This window comes from Mustela erminea, chromosome 16, assembly GCF_009829155.1.
Source record: "Mustela erminea isolate mMusErm1 chromosome 16, mMusErm1.Pri, whole genome shotgun sequence".
Taxonomy (NCBI): Eukaryota; Metazoa; Chordata; class Mammalia; order Carnivora; family Mustelidae; genus Mustela; species Mustela erminea.
In genome coordinates, this window is record NC_045629.1 from 17,804,092 (window position 1) to 17,827,649 (window position 23,558).

Consider the following 23,558-nt stretch of genomic DNA (forward strand, 5'->3'; position numbering starts at 1 on the left):
TAATGTTAATGTCTTACATAAACATGGTACAATATGTCAAAAGTAAGAAACTAACGTTGGTTCAAAACTACAGTCTTCGTTCAGATTTCATAGGTTTCCCCACTAATCTTTCCTTTTTCTGATCTAGGATCCAAATGCGGGACTACTGCATTCAGTCATCATGTCTCCTTGATCTCCTCTGATTTGTAACAGATTCTCAGTTTTTCCTTGATTTTCATGACCTTGACAGATTTTAAGAGTACTGGTCAGGTGCTCTTACAGAGTGATCCTAAGTTTCATTTTGCCTGTTTTTTGTTTTTCAAGATCAGCCTCAGGCTATAAGTCTTGGAAAAGACTACTACAGAAGTGAAGTACTCTCTCACGACATCATATCAAGGGTACAGGGTTTTGTTGTTGTTGTTGTTATTGTTTTTTATTATTTCTAGACCCTCATCCAGAAACTTCATTTGTTGACTTATGTTATAATTTCCTATGTTTAAACATGGTTTCCTTTAGTTCTTGTAACAAATTTTTAATAGTTTAAGTCTTTATTAAACTCTAACATTTGTGGACATTAAGAGAAGATTCTTTTTCATTTCTTTTTTTCCCAGTGCATGAGTCATACTTCACTGCTTCTTTACATGGCTTATAATTTTGTTGTTGTTAAACCTTAGAATTTTATGTAATATAATGTAGCAACTCAGGATTCTTATTCTTTACCCACTTATAGGTGTTGTTGCTTCTTTCTTTTTGTTTGCTTCTGTCATTTTGTTTAGTATCACGTCTAGGCTAATAAATATGTAAAATCTTTCTCCCTGAGGTATGCACTCACTGATATCTCTGCTCAGTTTTAAATATACTGTTTTTATTTTTAAGCCTGGTTTCCTAGGGGTTATCCCTTTGCATTACTTAGGGGTTAATCTGTGGTTAGACAGAGTTTATCTCAAAACACCTCAAGCTACTAAGGCTCCCACCCCTGCCAATGGATATGTGTGTGGGTAAGCTCATTTGAATTCAGTCTTTTTTCAAGTTTTCAAGTTTGCCCCAGGTTCCATAGGGCCTTTTCAAGTCTCCTGGTGCATGAATGCAATTTTAGGGTCAATCAAAAGTATGTGAATACCTTGAGCCTTCCCAGAGCTTTTCTGTGCTTATGTGGAGGCTCAATCAAGAATGTTTGCCTCAAATACTACTGTAGGCCCCTGCTATTCGAGCTGAGCCATTGGCCCTTCCTTGTACTTCGAAAATGATGTCACTGGGCATCACCCACCACTCTGAGAACTGAGCCCTCTTCAAGCTGAGGTCTTTCTGCCCTGCTTCTTGCTGGCAGAACCTCCATGCCAGTCAAGCTAGGTCAGAGTGGGGTGGAAAGTAAGTAGTCCCAAGCCAGAATGCCATAGATTCCCATTTTTCTTACTTGAAGTTCAACAGCATAATACTTGAAAGTTTCATACAATTGGCCTCTGGTTAACCTCTCAAGTACTGAAAAGTTACATAGAAATAAAAAATCTATTCACATATTCATATTGTTTTGGACCAGTAATCCCAGTTACATAAAACCATCCGAAAGAAATAACCCCAAATCATGGAGAAAGCTGTGGAAATAAAGCATGTTCCTACAATGTTTTCTCCTTTAGTGCCTCCCTCACAGCTAGGTGGAGCCCTGTGACTAAGTCCTCACAAAGAATAGAAGAATAGAAGAGATTACCCCCCCCCCCACAGTAAACTGCCCTGAACCACTTCTCTTTCCCCTGCCCTAAGGCCTAAGTTTGTATTGCAAGCAACTCACAGCCACAACAAATGGATCCCTGTGTTACCCCATGAAATGGAATCACTTCACCAACCTGTACCTATTTCTAGGCAATTATATCACAACAAAATAAAATGTTATATTACTAAGTGACATTACAAAAACCACACTTTTAAAAGAAATACATTCCAAAAAGCTACAAAATTAAATGTACTGATTCATCACAGCTACCTTAAAATATGTATGTAAATAGGGCAAATACATAAAAATAACAATGTTATGGTAGGATTATGAATTATTCCTTTTCAAACTTTAAAAAATATTGTTTAAATTATTTTGATAATTTTATACACTGAAATTATTTAAATTAATTAAATTGGTTAATTAAATATTTCAAAATCATTTTTACATTTCAAGAGATTTAAGGAATCTTTATCCTATAAAATTTCATTATTTGTAGAAAACACAGATCTTCTGGCCAGTGTTCTAATCCAAGATGCCTGGTCTGCAATCCAGCCACTGTGTTCTTTCTTTTTTTTTTTTTTTTTTTTTTTTTTTAAAGATTTTATTTATTTATTTGACAGAGAGAAATCACAAGTAGATGGAGAGGCAGGCAGAGAGAGAGAGAAGGAAGCAGACTCCCTGCTGAGCAGAGAGCCCGATGCGGGCCTCGATCCCAGGACCCTGAGATCATGACCTGAGCCGAAGGCAGCGGCTTAACCCACTGAGCCACCCAGGCGCCCGTTCTTTCTTTAATAAATGAAAAATTATCTACTCATGTTCCTCAAGGGCACTACTAGCTAGAACCTTAGCCAAGTAAGACTGACTGTATAACTAAGTGAACTTTTTCTACTTAAAAAAAAAAGTCTTTCATTTCATCTTTTATACCTGTATTTCTTAAGAGAAAACAAAGTTTCAATGCAAAGGGATATACTGGAAACTGACCCAACAAAAAGCTTTGTGTTTTCTCATCCAGCAGCTTCCATCAACCTAAAAATATATCTTAAGAAGGATGAAAGCTGGCCCCACTATGAAAAGCATAGCTTTTAAGATTAAAGCTAGAGCCCCCAAAAAACTCCAAGGCCAAAGAAAGCAAAACAGAGCTGCTAAAAACTTCGCTGTCCTCTCATATTTGAAACTATACAATCTCTCTAAAAATGCAGCTAACTTACAGTGTTTTAATATGTCCAAACTTCCTAATAATTAAATTTAAGGCTTGAACAAGGGAAATGTACAGAACTCACAAAATATAACTACACATTTCTCTAATTATTAAAAAAAAAAAAAAAAAAGCGGTCCTGACTCCAACAAGACGTACCACAAAACATCAATCACTAGCCACCTGTGGCTCCAGAGTACGTGAGATAGTGCTTGTCAGAACTGAAATGCGCTCTCCAAAAATACAATAATAAAAATAGGTCATTAATACCTTCTTAATACCGATTACATGTTAATATATAGCAGGTTAATAAAATACATTAAAACTAATTTGACCTGTTTCATTTTCTTGTTTAAAATGTGGCTCCAGGAAAACTTCAAATTACATATGGGGCCATGCTTTATTTCTATTATCCCTGGTGTTCTACCTGAGCAAACCATTCCAATTTCTAACCAGCAAAATTTTATAACCATTTTCTTTTGGTTTGGTACTCTCTAGTTCCATATTCCTATCCTAAAAACAAAAAGGGTATGTTAACCTGGGTCTATGTCCGGCATGGTATTGAAAATAAGGGCTGCCTATAGTCATCTGGCTACTCAACAACAGGAATCTAACCTATTACCACAACCAAGGCCCCAAAAGAAAGCCAGGTACCTTTTATAAAGTCTTCAGAGCCTGGAAAGCTAATCCTCACTCAAACCAACTCACTTACCAGCTTTCTATGAGGGAATGTGAATCCCAATACCCCTTCAAGAGACTCTCCAGAAATCCTTCAGCCATCAAAGAGTTAAAAGTGACCACCTTAGGATGGCATAAGAGGATTTAAGGCAGAAATGACTAACTTGCACAGCAGGGTGTGAGGAGGCACTGTGGGAAGGAAAGGATGGGAGGGAGTGTGAGTAAAGCAGAAAGGTGGACTTTGTAGGAGTCACAGATAGGACTTCATAAGGGTCTGACTGACTTACTTTTTACATTTGCTTAGTATCTACTTATGTAAAGCACTAGGATTAACACAGCTAAATAAACAGTGTCCACTCTTAAGAAGCTCATAATCTAATCAAACTGAAGTCAGGACAGATCAGTGTACAAGGCCAGCTGTTTTGACAGTTAATCCTGAGCTATAATCTCAAGGACGAAAATCAGAGATGGTTAATAAAGTCAAATCAGTAGACAAAATGTTGCAGCTAAATAGATTCAGGAGGTAAAGAAGGTTATGGTTAAATGGGTATCATGATGAATGGACTCCAAGAACCCTTTGAAATGTTACATTTGGGGCACGCGTGCATGTGTGTGTGTGTGTGTGTGTGTGAGAGATGGGGTGGGGGGGAGAATTCATAGCAATCAACAGATGCTCTGAGGTAATGGTCTCCAAACTTGTAATTTTTTTATGAACTGTATATACCTACTTTTATGTACTCTATGCAACATGAATAAAATTAGGATCTAAAACAATAAGGCTAAAAATATAAATAAAAGTTCTAAAATTTTATTTTTATATCTTCAATGGCTTTTCTTGCATAGCCCACATGAATCCTACTCTAAAGGAAATTTAAAAACACCACTAATAGGGAAGTATGTGTGGAAAGCCTGGACAGTTACTAAAACTACACCTCAACTGGAGATGAGTTAAGGTCAACCACAAAAATCCTTTAAGTCACTTCCAGAAAGTTTTTCTCTGAAAATGAATGGAGCATTTTCACTCTGAAACAAAGGAAACATTCTTAAAATGTTGGTTCTACACATGTCAGATAATATATACTTTGCTTTTATCTTCAGTTTGTTCTCCTTCATGTTAATATTTTAATGCCCTAAAAAACCTTCTAAATGTTAAGATAGAAATTATCTTTAAAAATCAAGATTTTTAGAAAAGCTGTGTAAAATGAGTTCTATTTGATTTTGTTTTTTTTACTAGTAAAAAATTTGAGGTAGTATCACTAAATTTAAATTATTGCTTGAGGGAGAGATTGTGTGCTGTTTTAACACTGAGAGTGCTTCTGTAGTACCTTCAGAAGCTCTCAAGTCAATTGTATTCAATATACTTTTCCAAGCATAAAATTTTTTGCCTCCAATTTCACATTTCAGTTCCAGAAAAATAGGTAATGGATATAGACAAGTCAAACAAAATAGCTAGCAGGTAATTAGTAATAAACATCTACTTCAAGTTTAATATCAATAAAAATGTAAGAAAAGGAAACTAAAAATATTAGCAAGGTATGAAAAGGCACTCACATACTGCTCACAGAAATATAAACTGATATCATCACCTTTCTGGAAAGGAAATCTGAAAGTATGCTCTGATTTAGCAATTACATTAGGAAATTATTTCAAAATTTGGAGAAAAATTTATATATGAAAATTACATCACAATATTTTATTTCTGTACAGGAAATGATTGGATGAAAGTTTTCTAAAATGTTAACAGTGTTTATCCCTGGGTGGTAGGGCTATAAGTTGTGTTTACTTTCCTTTTTTCTTTTCTTTTCTTTTTTTTTGTATATTGTTTAAATAATAAGCATGTATTAAATTTAATCCTCCCAAAATTCAAGTTTCTTTTTAGAATTCCTTTTAACAAATATCACTCAGATCCTCTCAAACAAGTAAGTATCTGCTATTTCTATTTCAAGTAAGAGAGGGCTCCTATTCTAATCCTTGATTTTTACCTCCCCCTCATCAAAAGCATTCAGCCCCCAACTAAAGCACAGCAGAGAGGAGCTCTAGTCAACGACAGATCTAAGTTCAAATCCTAGAAACACCATTTACATTGTGTTACTTTGGGCAAGTTTTCTAAACTTCAGAGAATTCTTAAATAAGATTACATAAATTTAGAGATTAAGATAGTTTCATACCACAGTGGGCAGCTCAGAAAGGGTATAAAGATGAAGGTGGAATTTTAAGGGGAGGGAGTAGGTGGGACTATAAAATGAAATTACAGGAATACAATTTGGGATTCATCCCAGAAAGAGTTATGGTGACATATGATCTGACACGATAGCATGAGACTAAAAAGAGTAAAAGAGTAAATTTTTCTTCAGTCTTCTGTATTGAACATTTCCTGTGTGTTGCACACTAGGGACACTGCACTGAACAGGGTAAACAAGATCCCTGCTTCCTGACCACACATTCTGTGGTAGCAGGGGTGGGGAGTCAGGTGGGGGTGGGAGGCGGAGACAGACAAATGAATCAAGTTGGCGGTGTGCGCCACAAGTAAAACAAGGTAAGAGGACAGCTGGAGGATGGGGTGATGTTTTAAATAGGGTGGTCAGAGAAGATTGCTCTGCAGAATGGGCTGCGACTGGAAGGACAAAAAGCCAAGCCAGGATCTTGAGGCTGAGAGGAGAACAAGAGCCAAGTCAAAGCTGGGAACAAACCTGGCGTGTTCACAGCAAAAAGCCCACTGTGGAAGAGGGAACTGAAAAGTTAGCAGGTGTGAGATTACATGGAGCCACAGCATGAAAAGGAGTTTGGGTTTTATTTTCACTGTGGTAAGAACCCACTGATGTTTCGGCAGAGTGGCATGAGCTGACTGTATTTAAAAAATTACTTCGACAGATTTGTGGAGAGAGAATTCTAGTGACAGGATGCTATGACAGCAGGCCAAACATGCCTCGAACTAGGCAGGACTGATAGGATGAGTTGGGGTAGAATCGTGCAGAATTCCCATAGAGGCTGATTTTCAGACCTATCTTTCAAACTCTTTCAGACCAGCACAAAGATTTCTCTTTTCTAAAACCTGCCCTGGTTCTCCCAGCTCAACTGTGCCATTACTAAACTTCACATACTATCATAATGAGAACATACATCAAAGTGTATTACAATTTTAGATTTACATAGCTATCCCTCCTACTAGACCAAGCTCCAAGAACCAAGGCAGGAAACATGTTTTATTTCTCTTTGATATACCTAGCAGAGTACCTGGCATATAAATGTGCTCAATTAATGTCTGCCAATTCAAAGGATGAACAAATACATTTAAAATAATCAAAGCCATTTGTAGTCATTTCCTACGGCTACTGAAATAACACAAACTTTGTGGCTTAAAACAAAAGAACCTTATTTTCTCTCAGTTCTGCAGGCTTGAAGTCCAAAATCAAGTGTTGGCCGGGAAGGGCTTGTTACCTCTGAAGGCTTTAGGGAAGAATCCTTCTTTGCCTCTTAGGAGTTTCTGGTGTATCACAGCAATCCTTTGCATTTCTGGCTTATAAACTGCATCACTCCAATCTGTTCTATCTTCACATGGTCTTCCCTGTGTCTCGGTCTCTGTGCATCCTTTCCTTTTAGAAAGACATCAGTCATTGGATTTAGGGCCTGTCCTAATCCCATATGACCTCAACTTGATTACATCTGCCAAGGTCCTTATACCAAGTAAGGTTACATTTTGAGGTTCCAAGTAGATATCAATTTCTGGTGGACACTATTCAACCCACCATGCCATTCAACACCACAATGGATTGCCTTATAAAGTGGTAATCTTATTCCAAAAATGTTCAAGCAAAAACTGAGTAGCCAAAATGGATGTTCAACAGAAGAGATTTTTTTAAAAAAAGATTTTATTTATTTACTTGACAGACAGAGATCACAAGTAGGCAGAGAGGCAGGCGGTGGGTTGGGGGGCGGGGGGGTGGTGGTGAAGGCTCCCTGCTGAGCAGAAAGCCTGATGTGTGGCTCGATCATGATCTGAGCTGAAGGCAGGGGCTTTAACCCACTGAGCCACCCAGGTACCCAAAAGAAGAGATTTCTATATTGCCTCTGTGTGTCCTTTAAAACCTCTGTGATTTCAGTTTACTTAACTGTATGTTGAGTAAACTCATTTTTATAGTCTCTTCTAACATAAATGTTCTGATTCTGGGTCATAAATTTTCTTGATGACTTTTTACATTTTATAAATATGTTATGCTAATAAAGAGACCCTTAAATATGTGAATAAATTAAACTATAGCAGAAAGCTTAACTTCTCAGTTCTGAAATAGGCAAAATAGTTTTTGTAAACTATCTCCCACCGAACTTACTTCATTTTCCCATTAAAAATGCAGTGTATTCCTCTACACATCAAAGCACTAGACTTCCATTTTAATAAACCACTTTGAATACCTAGTATGTGCCAGTGAACAACCCACTTCTGAACCACCTATTTATACTTATTGAATTATTAGCTAGCTAGACCTTTCTTCATTATTTCTACGTAACAGACGTGTCACTTAATGGTAAGTTTAAAAAAAAAAAAGCTTTACTGATTTCTATTACAAAAGTGATATATTTTTACTCTTAAAAAAAATTCACAAGGCACCTGGGTGGCTCTGCCATTAAGAGTCTGTCTTCAGCTCAGGTCACAATCCCAGAGTCCTGGGATCAAGCCCTGCTCAGTGGGGAGCCTGCTTCTCCCTCTCCCACTCCCCTTGCTTATGTTCCCTCTCTCACTCTCTCTGTTAAATAAAGAAAAAATTAAAAAAAAAAAATTTCACGAGTACAAAGATAGTAAAAATCACCAGAAGTCCCAGTCCCAAAGATAGCCACTGTTAACATTTTGCTGACCAGCCCATCAGACTTGTATGTATGCATACACTGGTGTATATAATATCCTTCATATTTTTATTTACAAAACTCAGATGTTATGTAGAAAGTTACATAAACAGGCTAATACACATGTTACTCTGCAGGTAGTCTTTTTCCCAAATCGTTATGCATACCTTTCCAAGACGAATATGGATATATGGCATCACTTTACTGGATAGAATTTTATGCTGAATTAAAACAACATATTCTAACCAACCACCACACTGATGAGCCCTGGAATAATCTAAATACCCATCATTCCAGTGTTACAAATTATTACCAAAAAAATTTCTGTGCATTTGTTTTAGCAAATTTTTTGCAACTACCCGTTTAGACAAATTCCATGACTGCAAACGGTAGTATTCACACTTAAAATTTGGATTTGTAAAGATGTGCTGCCTTCCCAAAATGCTGAATCAAATGATGCTCCTAGTTCTTTATATAAGAATAAGCCATTTTTCTCAGACCCTGCTAACACTGGGTTTTGCCAGTCTTTGTCAATATGAAAATATGATTCCCCCCACCAAAAATACTCTTTCTTTCTTTCTTTCATTCTTTCTTCCGGCATTTCCTTTATTACTACCAAAGCTAAACATGTTTTCCTATATTTGTATTTCTTCCTGGAGATGAGTGTTCTACCAATTTTCTAATGAGTAGTCTTATATTTTCCTAAAGGTTTTTTTTTTTTCTTTTTCCCTGTAAATCTTACTGCTCTTGCTCTGTTAAAAGAATCCTTTAGGAACAATGTAAAGGTTATTTCCTTTCCCCCCTCCTTTTCAATGTCACACTAGATATCCTAGCTAATGTAGTAAGACAAAACAAAAAGGGATCACAGTAGAGACTGGAAGAGATAAAACTGTCTTTGTTCACAGATGACATGACTGTCTACAGAGAAAATCTGTAAGAATAGGGGGAAAAAATCCACCTGGAACAAATGAATGCTATAGCAAGTTTAAAGGATACAAGGTTAATACACAAAACCAACTTCTTTCCTGTATACCAGAATGAAAAAGTGAAATTAAAAATTTAAAACAGAATACCATTTACATTATCACTTCCAAAAATGAAATACTTAAGCATATATCTAACAAAAAATGCACAAGATCTATGAGAAAATAACAAAACTCAGATGAATAAAAGAAGAACTAAATAAATGGAGAGTTACTGCATATTCATGGATGGGAAGACTTAACATTGTCAAAATGTCAGTTCTTCCTAACTTGATCTAGTTTCAATGCAATTCCAATCAAAATTCCAGTAAGTTATCTGCACACAGTGGTTTGTAGTAGTTTTACTCCTGAGTGCCAAAATTTAGAAGCAATCAAGATGTCCTTTAGTAGGTGAATGGAAAGACTGTGGTACAACCAGACAACAAACAGTGCTAAAAAGAACTGAGCTATCAGGCCATTAAAACAAAACAAAACAAAACAAAAAAAACAAAAAAAAAAAAATGGGAAGAACCTTAAATGCATGTTATTAAGTGAAAGAAGCCAATCTGAAGCCAATCTGGGGATTATATGAATCCAACTATATCCAACTATATGACATATATGATATATATGACTATATGACTCATAGAATGTACAACACCGAGAGTGAACCCTAACATAGAGTATGGATTTGCATGATTATATCAGTGTAGATTCATCAATTGTTACAGATGTAGCTGTCTAGTGGAGGGTCTTGATAAAGTTGGAGAAGACTATAAATGTGCTGGGGCTACAGGCATGTGGAAAATCTCTGTACATTCCTCTTAAATTTACTGTGACCTTAAAACTGCTCTAAAAAAATTAACTCTTTAAAAAAGGTCTGCTATCTGGAATAGCTTCACTGTTTTTCTTAAAATTTTATTAAAATGTCCACTATAAAGAGTTCAATGAAAAAAGTAAAATGAAGTAAAAAAATTATCAAAAAATTCCATCACCCACCATTTCATATATAAAAGGCTATAGAGTGAGCAATTTGTATAACAGGAATATTAATTATTTTATTCCTCAATGTGAAAAAACGTTATTCTTAATTTTTAAAGTATAGGTGAAATACATCTTTCTTTATAAAAGGTTGTTCCTGTTGTATATAACCCTCATTTCAACAAATCAAATGGTATCTTCCCAACTGGCCCATTACACTTCTAATAATGGTTTGGCTTTATCTCTTACTACGTTTTAAGAAATAACTCACATATGTTTTAAATTGAATGTGTTTGTACTCTGATTTGTTTACATAATCACTGGATTATACAAAGTTGCTATTCAAAGAATAATGTTCAGTAATGAAAGACTGATATTTAAGGAAATTCAAAGGTCAATCCTTTCACAAGGAAGTTGGGGATATAGTGAGAGAAGCAACAAAGTTGGGAAGAACTTATTTTAAAACTCTAATTTCTCCACTGTCTAAATTGTGGGATCTTGGAGAAATCACTTAACCTTTCTGAATCTCAACCATCAAATCTTTAAAATGACTTCCAGGATTCCTTTCAAGCATTAATATCCTGATTCCATTTCCAAAGAAGTCCTAGAGTGATTAAGCATGAAGACCAAGATTAGAAGCAAACATATACCATGGGAAAAAAATTGATGTATGAAATATTATTTCTATATGCCTGTGGAAAAGAGTAAAATACAACCAGAATAACAAGGTGGAATATACAAAACCAGTGGTCTGCAAACTGGGGCATGCACGTATAGCCCTTAGAAGTACAAGAGCATGGAGAATTTGAAAGAAATTAATTTCCCAGCACTCAACTTCCATATATACAATTTTCTAGAACCATTCCGCTAATCCAGTATAGCAGTTTTTATTTACCTCCACTCCCCTTTCATCCCTACTCCTCTACCACCTCACAAAGGAACCTGCAACACTCAACACTTCCTTATACTTACTGTGGAGCTGTTGTCTAACAACATCTAAAGAGCCAAAAGGAGAGTTCAAAATACCCATGGCGAGAAAGTTAATGACTTTACAGACTGGGATATCCTTTTTTTTTTTTTTTTTTCAAGTAAAGGGGTCACCAATTCTGACTTTCATGAATACAGAAGTTAAACCAAATGCAGTTGCTACCTGACAAAGTATTAAAAATAAATTTGACCAATCACTTCATTGTCAACTTGGAAGAATGGGTGATATTGCTAAAATAAAGCACTTTTTATTCATGAGATTTCTCAACAGGTTCACTATTAAAGTAAAAAAGCAATTTAAGTTTTGACTTATTTGAGAAACAGAGAGAGAGCATGAGCAGGGAGAGGGGCAAAGGGAGAGGAAGAATCCCTGCATGCAGGACTCAATCCCAGGACCCTAATATCATGACCTAAGCCAAAACCAGATGATTAACTGACTTAGCTACCTAGGCACCCCAAACTTAGGAAAGTTTGAATGTTTTTAATTATAATTGTTTTTGCACAGAACTCAGAAGAACTGGGTGACAATTAATACTAAACATTTTTTATTCCCATTCACTAAATTCATGAATTTACTCACTTTAATTGTAGAAAAGTATGATAGTGTGATTGGTACAATGCTTCCAAGTATAAAATATGTAGTGACAGAAAAATAGAAGTGAGTTCAAGAGAAAAATAAATATAAAAATTCTGACTGTTAAAATTAAGATATTGTTCACATATTTTTTGAAACAGATGTGGAAAGTATCAAGTTGTCAAAAACTCCCTGGATGTATTTTAAATAGTGATTTAAATAATACACCAAAAATTATATCATTTACAAATACTGAAACTTGGAGGAAAGGTTGTTTTGTTTGTTTGTTTGTTTGTTTAAGTAGACTCCCCATCCAGCACGGAACCCAACATGGGGCTTAAACCCATGACCCCGAGATCCAAGACCTGGGGTGAGATCAAGATTCAGATGCTCAACTAACTAAGCCACACAGGCACCCCTAAAGGAAAAATTCTTAATATGTGAGAAGGTATATAGTTTTGTGTTTGTTTTTCCAGTTCTTTGAAGGGGGTACATGAGCAAAAAACCCTGATAGTGAAAGTTAGAATGTATCATTTGTCCTAACCTTCCTAAGATATTGCCTACTCCATATCCCCACCTGGAAAATCCCCAGATACTTGAACTCAATATACTCAAAGCAAATGTATTATCTCTTCCCCCCTGGTACCCCCCCACAAAAAACAAAACCTGTCTCCTCTTCCTATCTGTATTTTTGTTATTAGCTTCATGATCTACCTGATCTCCAAGACTAAAAAAAGTAGGAATTTTTTTTTTTTTAATTACTTCCCACATCAAACCAGTTCCTAGGTCCTAACTCCTAACTTTCTAGTCCTTGTGCCACAGTCATTGTTTAGCGTCTCCTCATGGGTTATCATCAAATAGCTTTTCAAAACAGTAACTATGTTTTGTTGTTATTGTTGTTGTTGTTGTTTTTAGTATAGTTGACATACAATGTTAGTTTCAGGTGCATAACATAGTGATTTAACAAGATTATACATTATGCGGGGCTCACAACAAGTGTAGCTACCATCTGCTCCCAAACATCCCTATTACAATATCAATGACTATATTCCTTATGCTATGCCTTTTATTTCTGTGAATTCTTCATTACTGAAAACCTGTATCTCTCACTCCTACTGCCCATTTTGCCCAACCCCTCACTCACCTCCCCTGTGGCAACCACTAATTTGTTCTCTGTATTTATAGGTCTGATTCTACTTTTTGTTTATTCTTTTTTATAAAAAGATTTCACTTCTGAGTGAAATCATACAGTATTTGTCTTTCTCTGACTTATTTCACTCAGCATTATATCCTCTAGGTCCATCCATGTTGTCTCAAATGGCATGATCTCATCTTTTTTTATGGCTAAGCAATATTCCTGTGTGTGTGTGTGTATGTGTGCACACACGCACACATCTTCCTTATCCATTTGTCTATCAGTGGACACTTAGGCTGCTTCCATATCTTGGTTATTGTAACTAATGATACAAGAAACCTAAACCTTTTCAAATTAGTGCTTTTGTTTTCTTTGGGTAAATATCAAGTAGTGGAATTACCGGATTATATGGCATTTCTATTTTTAATTTTTCAAGGAACCTCCATACTGTTTTCTACAGAGGCTACTTAAATTTACATTTCACCAACAATGCATAGGAATTACTTTTTCTCCACACCCTTGCCAACACTTATTTCTCATCATTTTGATTTTAGCCTTTCTGACAGGTGTATGGTGCTCTCTCATTAGTTTTGATTTGCGTTTCCCTAATGATGAGTAATGTTAAGCATCTTTTCATGTGTCTGTTGGCCATCTACATGTCTTCTTTGGGAAAAATGTCTATTTAGGTCCTCCCATTTCCTAATTGGATTTTTTTTAGATGAGTTGTATAAGTCCTTTATATATCTTGGATATTAACCACTTATCACAGATAGAATTTGCAAATATCTTCTCCTATTCAGTAGGTTGCCTTTTTGTTTTATTGATGGTTTCCTTCACTGTGCAACAGCTTATTTTGATGTGTTGTCAATAGTTTATTTTTGTTTTTGTTTTCATTGCCCTAATGAGACATATCTAGGAAAATGCTGCTACAACTGATGTGGAAGAGATTACTGCCTATGTTGTCTTCTAAGATTTTTATGGTTTCAGGTCTTACATTTATGTCTTTAATCCATTTTGATTATTTTTATGTATAGTGTTAAAATGTAGTCCAGTTTTATTCTTTTACATGTAGTTATCCAGTGTTCCCAGCACCATCTATTGAAAAGTCTTAGTCTTTTCCCCATATTCTTGCCTCCTTTGTCATAGATTAGTTGACCATATAATCAAGAGTTTATTTCAGGCGTTTATTCTCTGTTCCAGTGATCTATTTTTGAGCCAGTACCTTACTGTTTTGACTACTACAGCTTTGTAGTATAACTTGAAATCTGGAACTGTGATACCTCTAGCTTTGTTTTTCTAACAATAATTACACTTAAATTTACTTCTCAACAACTCCCATGGAGAGTGAAACTACTTTATAATTGTCAGAGCTATGCAAAATTACCTGTAATGTGCATAATTGAGTTAGCCAAAGAAATTACAAAATCATGAAATTGGAAGGAACCAGAAGAGTCAATCCCCTTGACCATATCTTTCAAACTGCTATCTCAATTTATAATCTCATGAAGTAGCCTGTTCTCTCTCTGGACATCTCTGCCAGAGATTTGGACCCAAATACAACTTGTTTCACTTTTTCTAGGGTTATTGTGATTAAAAAGAAGATTCATGCTAAAAGAAGGACATTGGAAAAATTACACAAAATTCTAAACAAAAAGTTAAAAGTAAGTTCTAGTTTAACATCCAGAGATGGCTTCCATTAGCATCTGGGGATACCTATACCTTTTATTTTTCTTTTTTTGTGAGTAAGCATGGTGTATAGATATGTATACATTTTGTTATTTAGTTTTAACCAAAATTGGGACAAACTATAGATGATCGGTATTAAAAGTGAAGGCAATGTATTAATTTTTTTATTCAACTGCTCAATTACTTTTCAGCAAATTTACAATTTATATCCTACTGGCATTTTGTAATCTTCACGTTATATACTTATTTTATCTTTCTTTTAGTTTGCGTTTCTTTAATTATTAGTGTGATTATAAGATCTATGTCCCTATTGTTTCAACCTATTAGTCTTATTCTACTCTCTACAGTAACATCCTTTTCTTATGTCATAAAAGGAAGGAGAGAACACATAGTCTTTAGGGCCCCCAGAGCTTAATCCATTTCTACTATCTAGTTGTAGACAAGGGACGACTTTAAGCTTGTATCTTCTCTGATATATTAGCAACTGCCCTCATCAAGTAGAACAGGGTGTGCCAATCAAGATCACACAACCAATCAAAATCTTAACCCTTCCCTCCTTTTTCTCATTCACATGGTAGTAATTCACATACTGGAAGAGAGCAATGCTCTATCATCTTTTACCAACCACTCTTCCACCTGCACCCCCAAGTTCTTGGCCCAAATTCTAAGGCTTTCCTTTTCCAACTTAATGTCTCCAATTTCTTCATTCACATATCAAACAGTGTGCTTTGAAATCACTTCATCACCTTGGTGAATATCTTCAGAGTATGATTTAACTTAGTCATGTCCTCCTAGAAAGTGGCAACTAGAACCAAATCCAGATATGATTTGAAACAACCAAAATAAAGGTTATCACTTCAAATAATCACCTCAAACCATCAAATGTGTTTTCTTTATCCACATCTATGAGCCAACAAAATTCTATAATCATTAAACATAAAGACTAACTACATTCTACTCACCTTCACGGAGGCAGACTAGGATACAAAGTAAGGGTATGAAACATGAGAGGCCTTTCTCAAAGTTCTTGTGATGCCTTGGGCAAATAATGTATTGTGTCTAAGGTCAATTTACTCCTTGGGAAAAAAAGGTAAAAATGGGAGTAACAGCACTTATATAGAGTTTTTGTAAAGATTAATTACAGTATCTGGCATGTGAGGTACTCAATAAATAGAAACAATTATGACTGAAACAAGAGTACTGCACCTTTATTAAGCACCATTTGTCAAGTACTTTACGTGGTCCTGAGCTCGAGTTCGGTCTACCCGAAACGCGGATGAGAGAGAGGCTTGGCTGAAACTTAGCCAATTAACAATTCATCTTCTTCCCCCAATTCTCCCTGCCCTGCTTTCATCCTCTCCTCCTCTTGCCACTATCTTCAGAAAAATGAAGAGCCCTCCCTACCAGTAGGTGGAGGCATGGAGCAATAATCCAAAATTCCTACTCAAAATTACAAGCAGGAGAAACTTCTGATCACTGGCACAGATCCATTAGGAAGGGAACTTGCCAGCAGCCAAAATGAAGCTCTGCAAGCTTCAAAAGCTCATCTGCAAATGTTTTTGTTCCTTTCCTCATATACTACTACCTCATATAGTGTACCTGAATGCAAATACGTGAAAGTATCATTTATTTGTGAGTAACCTTTGAAAGATATTTTTAACAATAATATAAAAAATCAACAAAGTCTATATTGAGTTTAGGCAAGAACAGGCTAGTTAAATATGGGAAAGAATAAATACTCAATTTTCTCTCAATTCAAATTAAACAAGATATGAACAATCTGTAGAATAAAAAAGTTTTAAGTTGTTTCTAAATCAGAAGATTAAAAATTAATAGTTGACGTTTTCGGGAATTCCAAAGGGAATGTAAGAATGCCCAGATCTTAAAGATGTTTAGTCAAGACACTTCTAACAAAATTAGATTTTATATAAACACAAACACACAGTGTTTGGTACAGAAAATTAAATTCCTTAAGATCTGCATGCAATGAGAATTCTTTTATCACCTAAATTTCCTAAGTGTCTTTAGTCCAACTAAATGGGTATCAATGGTCCCAGGCAAAAATCTGAATTAAGCTAATCTTTATCAACTTCCTTTTTCTTTAGCTCTTCTCCTCCCAAACTTGTCTCTATAACCATCACTAGAAAGAAGTTAATTCTCTAAAATTACTCTGGTCCTTCATGAAAAGAAAAGGGGGGAAAAAAAAGGAAGGAAGGAAGGAAAGAATGGTTGAAACTTAAAGTATAAGCAGACATCTTATCAAATTGCCTCAGAGAGAATGGATGGTACCTCTCCTTTCCATCCAGTGAATTCCCTACTCTTCATAACTCCCTGAAAAGGCTTAATATTTTACCTTTTGTGGGACATTTGTGTTTTAAAAAAGAATTCTTAAATAGAGAGTATGTACAGCTGATGAAACTCTAAGCATAGCAACAAGGCAACAAAACCTGGGCATAGGTCTAAAACCTCTTCCAATCACATCCCACAGACTAAACGTGTTCCTGATGACAACTTATAAACTAGCAATTTGAACACCCTACTCCTCAATCAGAACAACACTCCAAATACACTATAAATTTACATTAATATTATGTTTGAACATATATTTGAATTATAGCATATTACTTCAGAAGTAAAAGCCAAAATATGATACTATTAAATTTAAATCAAAGTAAGAAAAATTTCTGAAAATAGAAAAATGAAACCAAGATCCCAACACAAGTGTTTTGGGAGTAGATAGGGAGGAAGTTCTCAGCAAATGAACCACTCCAGGACGTCCCACTGACTGTTCACATTATTTCCTGTGTACTGGCTTCTGAATGTAGATTTGTGAAGAGGCAACTACTATCGTAACAGTAATTTGGAGTAATGAACTATTACAAACTGACATTAGATGTGTAACAGTCCTTACAAACAAGCACAAGACATGCAAATGAAATCTGACAAAAGAGGAAATGTAAATGCACAGAAACACTTCAGAAAGTGTATGTTATTGCTTAGTCTAAGTTGAAACAAACTCAGCATACCATAGTGCATCTAACATAGAAGAACATTTCTTATTTTTTTTTTAATAAAGATTTTATTTATTTATTTGACAGAGAGCACAAGTAGGCAGAGAGGCAGGCAGAGAGAGAGAGGAGGAAGCAGGCTCCCCGCGGAGAAGAGAGCCCGATGCGGGGCTCGATCCCAGGACCCTGGAATCATGACCTGAGCTGAAGGCAAAGGCTTTAACCCACTGAGCCACCCATGTGCCCCTAGAAGAACATTTCTATAAATGTTTATAAAACATTCATAAAATTCTTACTAATTATATAATATTATAATCTAGTAATCTATGATTGGTGATGAAAGAGTGATAATCATTTTTCTTAGTATTGTAAAAGGACAGAGCATTCTAGAAAGCCAAAAAATGTTCTTACTTCTTGACCCAACCCAGTGATACCATTCTAATGATTTTATCAAACATGTATGAAGGTGTTAAGGTTTTGTGTACAACATCAAGACCTGAAATAGTTCTAACATTCACCATTCAGATAATGTGGTACTCATAGATCAACATGACATCACCACTAATGATCATTAAATATACATAAAACCATGCTGATCTCTGACAGCATAGTAGCCACTAGCCATATGCAGCTGTTTAAATAAAACTAAATTTACAATTCAGTTCCTCAGACTAGCCACATTTCAAGTGCTTATCTAGGTATATATGTATAGTGACTATTACACTGGATACTGCAGAGAAATTTTCCATCATCGCAAAAAGTTCTGTTGGATAGTGCTGCCCTACACAATTTCTCGGACCATCCTCTAACCGCCCCCACAACATGCACCCACTGATCTAGAAACATCTACATAATCTTCAGGCTTTGGCTGAAGCCTCAACTACTATGTGAGGCTTCCCCCGATTCATTCAGGAAATTTGGGTTTACCTTCCTGTAGTCTCATTATGCCTTGATAACTCCGATATAAAAATTATGTCACATATAATCATACCATTTCCCCCCAACATAATCCTGTAGACTTCTTTAAGAACCAACTTTTATCCAAGGGACTTTGAACTGTTCTGGCACATCTAGAAACTTGAAAATTTGTCATATACTAAGAACATTGCTAAAGACAACAGAGATGTATACTGTAAGTAAAAAATGTTTATGTATAAGGAACATAATGCATCAAAGAAAAACGTGGTTAGGTTGGCAGGCTCACAAGTCTTTTTTTTTTTTTTCAATTACTAATTCTTTGCATTTTCTTAGTAATCAATACAAGGAATCTCATTCTCAGAAGGTGTTTAGTAAATATTTATGGAATAGTTTCTGTATTTTAAAAAAAGGAGAAAAAGACACCAAGAAGGAACCCTAATGTAAACTATGGACTCAGGGTGGTAATGATGAGGCAATGTAGGTTCAGCAATTGTAACAAATGTATTACTCTGATGGGGGATGCTAATAATGGGGAGGCTATGCATGTACCAGGCCAGAAAGCATATGGGAGATCTCTTTACCTTGCACTCGATTGTGCTGTGAACTTAAAACTGCTCTAAAAAGATAATGTCTTCAGGAAAGAGACCCTAATATTTTGTTCAATAATACATACCATCAATTTATGGTCAATTTTAAAAATAAGATCACAAATTTCTAACCCAAATAATATTTCTCTCCAGTGCATAGAAAATCTGACTAAGGGGCGCCTGGGTGGCTCAGTGGGTTAAGCCACTGCCTTCGGCTTGGGTCATGATCCCAGGGTCCTGGGATCGAGCCCCACATCGGGCTGTCTGCTCTGCAGGGAGCCTGCTTCCTCTTCTCTCTCTCTCTCTGCCTGCCTCTCTGCCTACTTGTGAACTCTATCTGTCAAATAGATAAATAAAATCTTTAAAAAAAAAAAAAAGAAAGAAAATCTGACTAAAATAATCACAGGCACAGTGCTTTGGTATGTTATCAATACACTAACTCAGCTTCCACACTTACTTAAGTACTTACCCAAGCAAAGCACTATGGACATAGTAGTGAACTAGACAATTTCTTCTTCTTTTTTTAAGGTTTTTAAAATTTATTTGAGAGAGAGAGAAAAGTAGAGTGAGAGGGAGAAGCAGACTCCCTGTTGAGCAGAGAGCCTGGGACTTGACTCCAGGACCCTGAGATCATGACCTAGTATAGTCCAAGGCAGATGCTTAACCGACTGAGCTACCCAGGCACCCCAAGCAAGACAAGTTCTGCTCTCACAATATTTTACCTAAGTAAGAACTTTATTCTCCAAGAAAAAACCTTGGATAAAAAATCTTGGATAACTTTAATATCAGTTATCAACAACAGATACCCTAAAATGGCAAAAACAAGCTTCTCTTATTATTCTGATTTTTCAAATAATTCAAAGAACTCATATTAACCATTTGAGAAAGTAGTACCTGACCTGGTTTAAAACAAAAAGTTAATGCCTCATTTACTTGGCATTCTTGGGACAGTTAGTTGGTATTCCACAGAAAATGAATTTTTCAGACAACTCACCCTTACCCATTTAAGCACCAACACTGGTTTGGCATGGAGATTTTTTTAAGTGGGAATCTTTCCATTTTTAAAAGCAGATTCAATTAAGTATTATTTTGACTAATAATTATTGGGTTGTATAACACTCAAGCTCCTAAAGAATATGTCCCCAGGGTTCCCTTTTAAAAGTTGCTGGCTTTGAAGAGTTTTTCTTCTGATCTCCAGCTTTGGTGTGTCCGTTCTCAACTTTTGCCAGTATCAGTGAGAAACTGATCCTAGCAGCCTCCAACCCCTTTAAATTTGCACTGCTTGCAACACAAGTTTGTCAGAACTTTACCTAAAACACACAGGCTTTGAGAGGATCATCAAATCTATATTTTGGTTGCTCAGTCTTCTGCTTATTTCCTGAATCTTTTTGAAGTCTGCAGTTACAAGTTCCAAACCAGGTTCAGGATAAAGGAGTGCTATACCTTGATAAAAGTCCTTGCATTGTTTTCATATTTAAAACTGATGCACAGTCAGCGGTAACTTCATTACTTATTCACTCATCCAACAAGTATTAAGTACCTACTAGGAGATAGTCTCCAGCGGTACGGTGAAACTGAAGAACTGAAAAGATTGCTAGTTTTGAACATATTCTAAAATGGATTCAGAAAAATAATTTCGTAGCACCTAAAAAAAAAGAAAGGAAGCCAGGTTTGGAGGGGTTTTTTGTTTTTTGGTTTTTTTTTTTTTTTTAAGTATTAAATGAAACTACCAAACCACCTCAGCTTTTTAAAAATTTTGTACCTTTAGACTTAGGAACTGAAAATTCAAGGGTTTTGATTTAATCAAACATTTATTGTATAAAGCTCTGAAAAAGATTCCCAAATTTTCTTTTTTTTTCTATTACACATTCCCATCTAGCCCTAAATAAATCACTAGCAACATGAGTCTTGGTAATGATAAACAGTCTAAGTCTTGGTAATGATAGATACACCCATTTCAGCGCATGGTAAGTTTAACATCATTTTAATGCTGGGCAACAATGTTTAGAAAAAATGTTATAATTCAAGAAACCTTCTGTCCAAATTTTTGTAAATTCCTATATATTTCACTTGGAGGTTTAGTTTTTTTATTTTTTTTTAAGCTTTAGGAATTAGTAAAATATGGTGTAAATCTACAATATTTGCTTTATCTGCCACAACCATAGTTTTAAAATTCCATTACCCATTTAAACCCCAGGCTAGGAAATGAGTCAAGAAGGAGCAGGGCTTCAAATTGGTCTCTGAGGATTAATTACGACAACAGGTAAAACCCTGGTATGAGGCTTGTTTTAATGCTCTTGGAATCTCCTTTCTCATTCATTTTCTCCTCAGGGAGCACAAGTAACTTTATTGGTATTTTATTATTTTATAAAGAACTACTGATCATCCTTATTAGTTATACTGATCTGGAAATGGGTATTAGTTATGTGCCTGTGATCTGAGAAGGTAAAATAATATTGTGAAGTGAAAAAAATTACATTAAAATCCTTTTCCAGCAATGCATTAACATTTCTTCAACATTAATTTTGAAACCTGAAAATGCTTTAAGCTTAAATACTATAAAGGCAGAGCATGGACCTAACTTTCAAATTAACAATGTAGTATTATTTAAACTACTATAGTAATCACAAATTTGGCTCTGACCTCATTAGTATACCATCTTGTCCTGTGAAATAAGTCTCATTTCAAATAAAAACAATTTACAGAGAAATCCAGATGGTCTCTTGCTTTCTCTACCATTCAGGCAAAAAAGCAAATGACAAATATTTACTGGACTCAACTATCATACGCAAAATCTCTACCAGGTGCTATCCACACTACGGGTTTTTTTTTTTTTTTTTTTAAAGATTTAATTTATTTATTTGACAGAGAGAAATCACAAGGAGGCAGAGAGGCAGGCAGAGAGAGAGAGAGGAGGAAGCAGACTCCCTGCTGAGCAGAGAGCCCGATGTGGGAATCCCAGAACCCTGAGATCATGACCTGAGCCGAAGGCAGCGGCTTAACCCACTGAGCCACCCAGGCTCCCAACACTACGGGTTTAAACATATATATACATACATAGACCCGGCTCAAGATAATTACAAGTGAAGAGAAAATATGCTTCATAAAAGATACTAACCAAGAGGAAAAACAAATATATTCGAATTAAAAATTGATCATGAACAGGTAACATTCTGGCAGCAGAAATGCAGGGTACTTGGTTCAAATGTAAACAAAATTGTTTTTGCCTATTTTAAACCTGGCAATCAAAATCAGCCAGAACTAAGGAGTTGGGCCAACGGCATCACCAAAGGAGAAAACCGAAATTCTCAGGAGCGACTGGTATTGGACCATTCAAAATAAAGTCTCCCTGTGAGTGCTCATTAGCAGTTTCTCTCCTAAAATCTCCTTATCAAATTAAAAACAAAACTGATGCCTGTTTATCAACTTTGCAGAAACCGAAGCACTCCCGATTCTTGTTCCTTTGCTAGCACTTCATGTCCATCACAGAATAGAAGGGGCTGGGGAACAGCGACGAGGAATTGGCCTATTGTTCAGAGAACCGCAGGACCATCCGAACGCCACGGGGCGCGCGGGAGCAGGGGGGGAGGCGAGGCGCAAACGCTGCACAGGTGTGTGCATGGGGGAAGGGGGACAGGTGTGCCCGCGGCCACAACTAAGGTTAGAGAGGCTCGACTTCGAGATCCAGACTTCGAGAAAGGGAGGAAAACGGTCATTCCCAAAGCTTAAACCGCTGAGCACGGAGGGGGCGGACCTGGAGAAGGTCTGAAGGGCTTTCAAAGCCCACCCGGGTTGGGCGCGGGGAGGAAATCAGAGAAGGCCGGGGGACTTAGTGTGCAAAGCTCGAGGATAAAAGAGAAGGCTCTCGAACCAAGAGGCCAGCCTAGAAATCCCCAACAATGGACAATGTTGGGTCTGAGGTAAATGGCTAGGAGACTGGGGGTGTCGCGAAGGTGAAGCCGGGTGGGAAGAGGGAAACAAAAGAGAGAAGCCCCCAAGTGTGGGTCCCCGGCGGCGGCGGCGGCAATTACCTGTGAGAGTTGCCGGGGATTGGGGCAGCCGAAGAGCGCGGAGCTGGAGCTGAAGCTGATGGCTCCTCGGCGGCTGAGGACGTGCTGGGGGACCGGCCTGTCCAGGGGCAGCACCGGCAGCTGGTAACATACTTCCATTGAATACGCCCGCCCTGCCCCCGCGCGGCGCCCGCCCAGCCGCGGCTGCCGGCCCCTGCGCTGGGAAGGGGCCGCGGCTCGGGGGCGCCGGGCCGAGGCGGGGGCAGGGCCGGCGGCCGCCGACCCCGGGCCGGGAAGCCGCACTCACG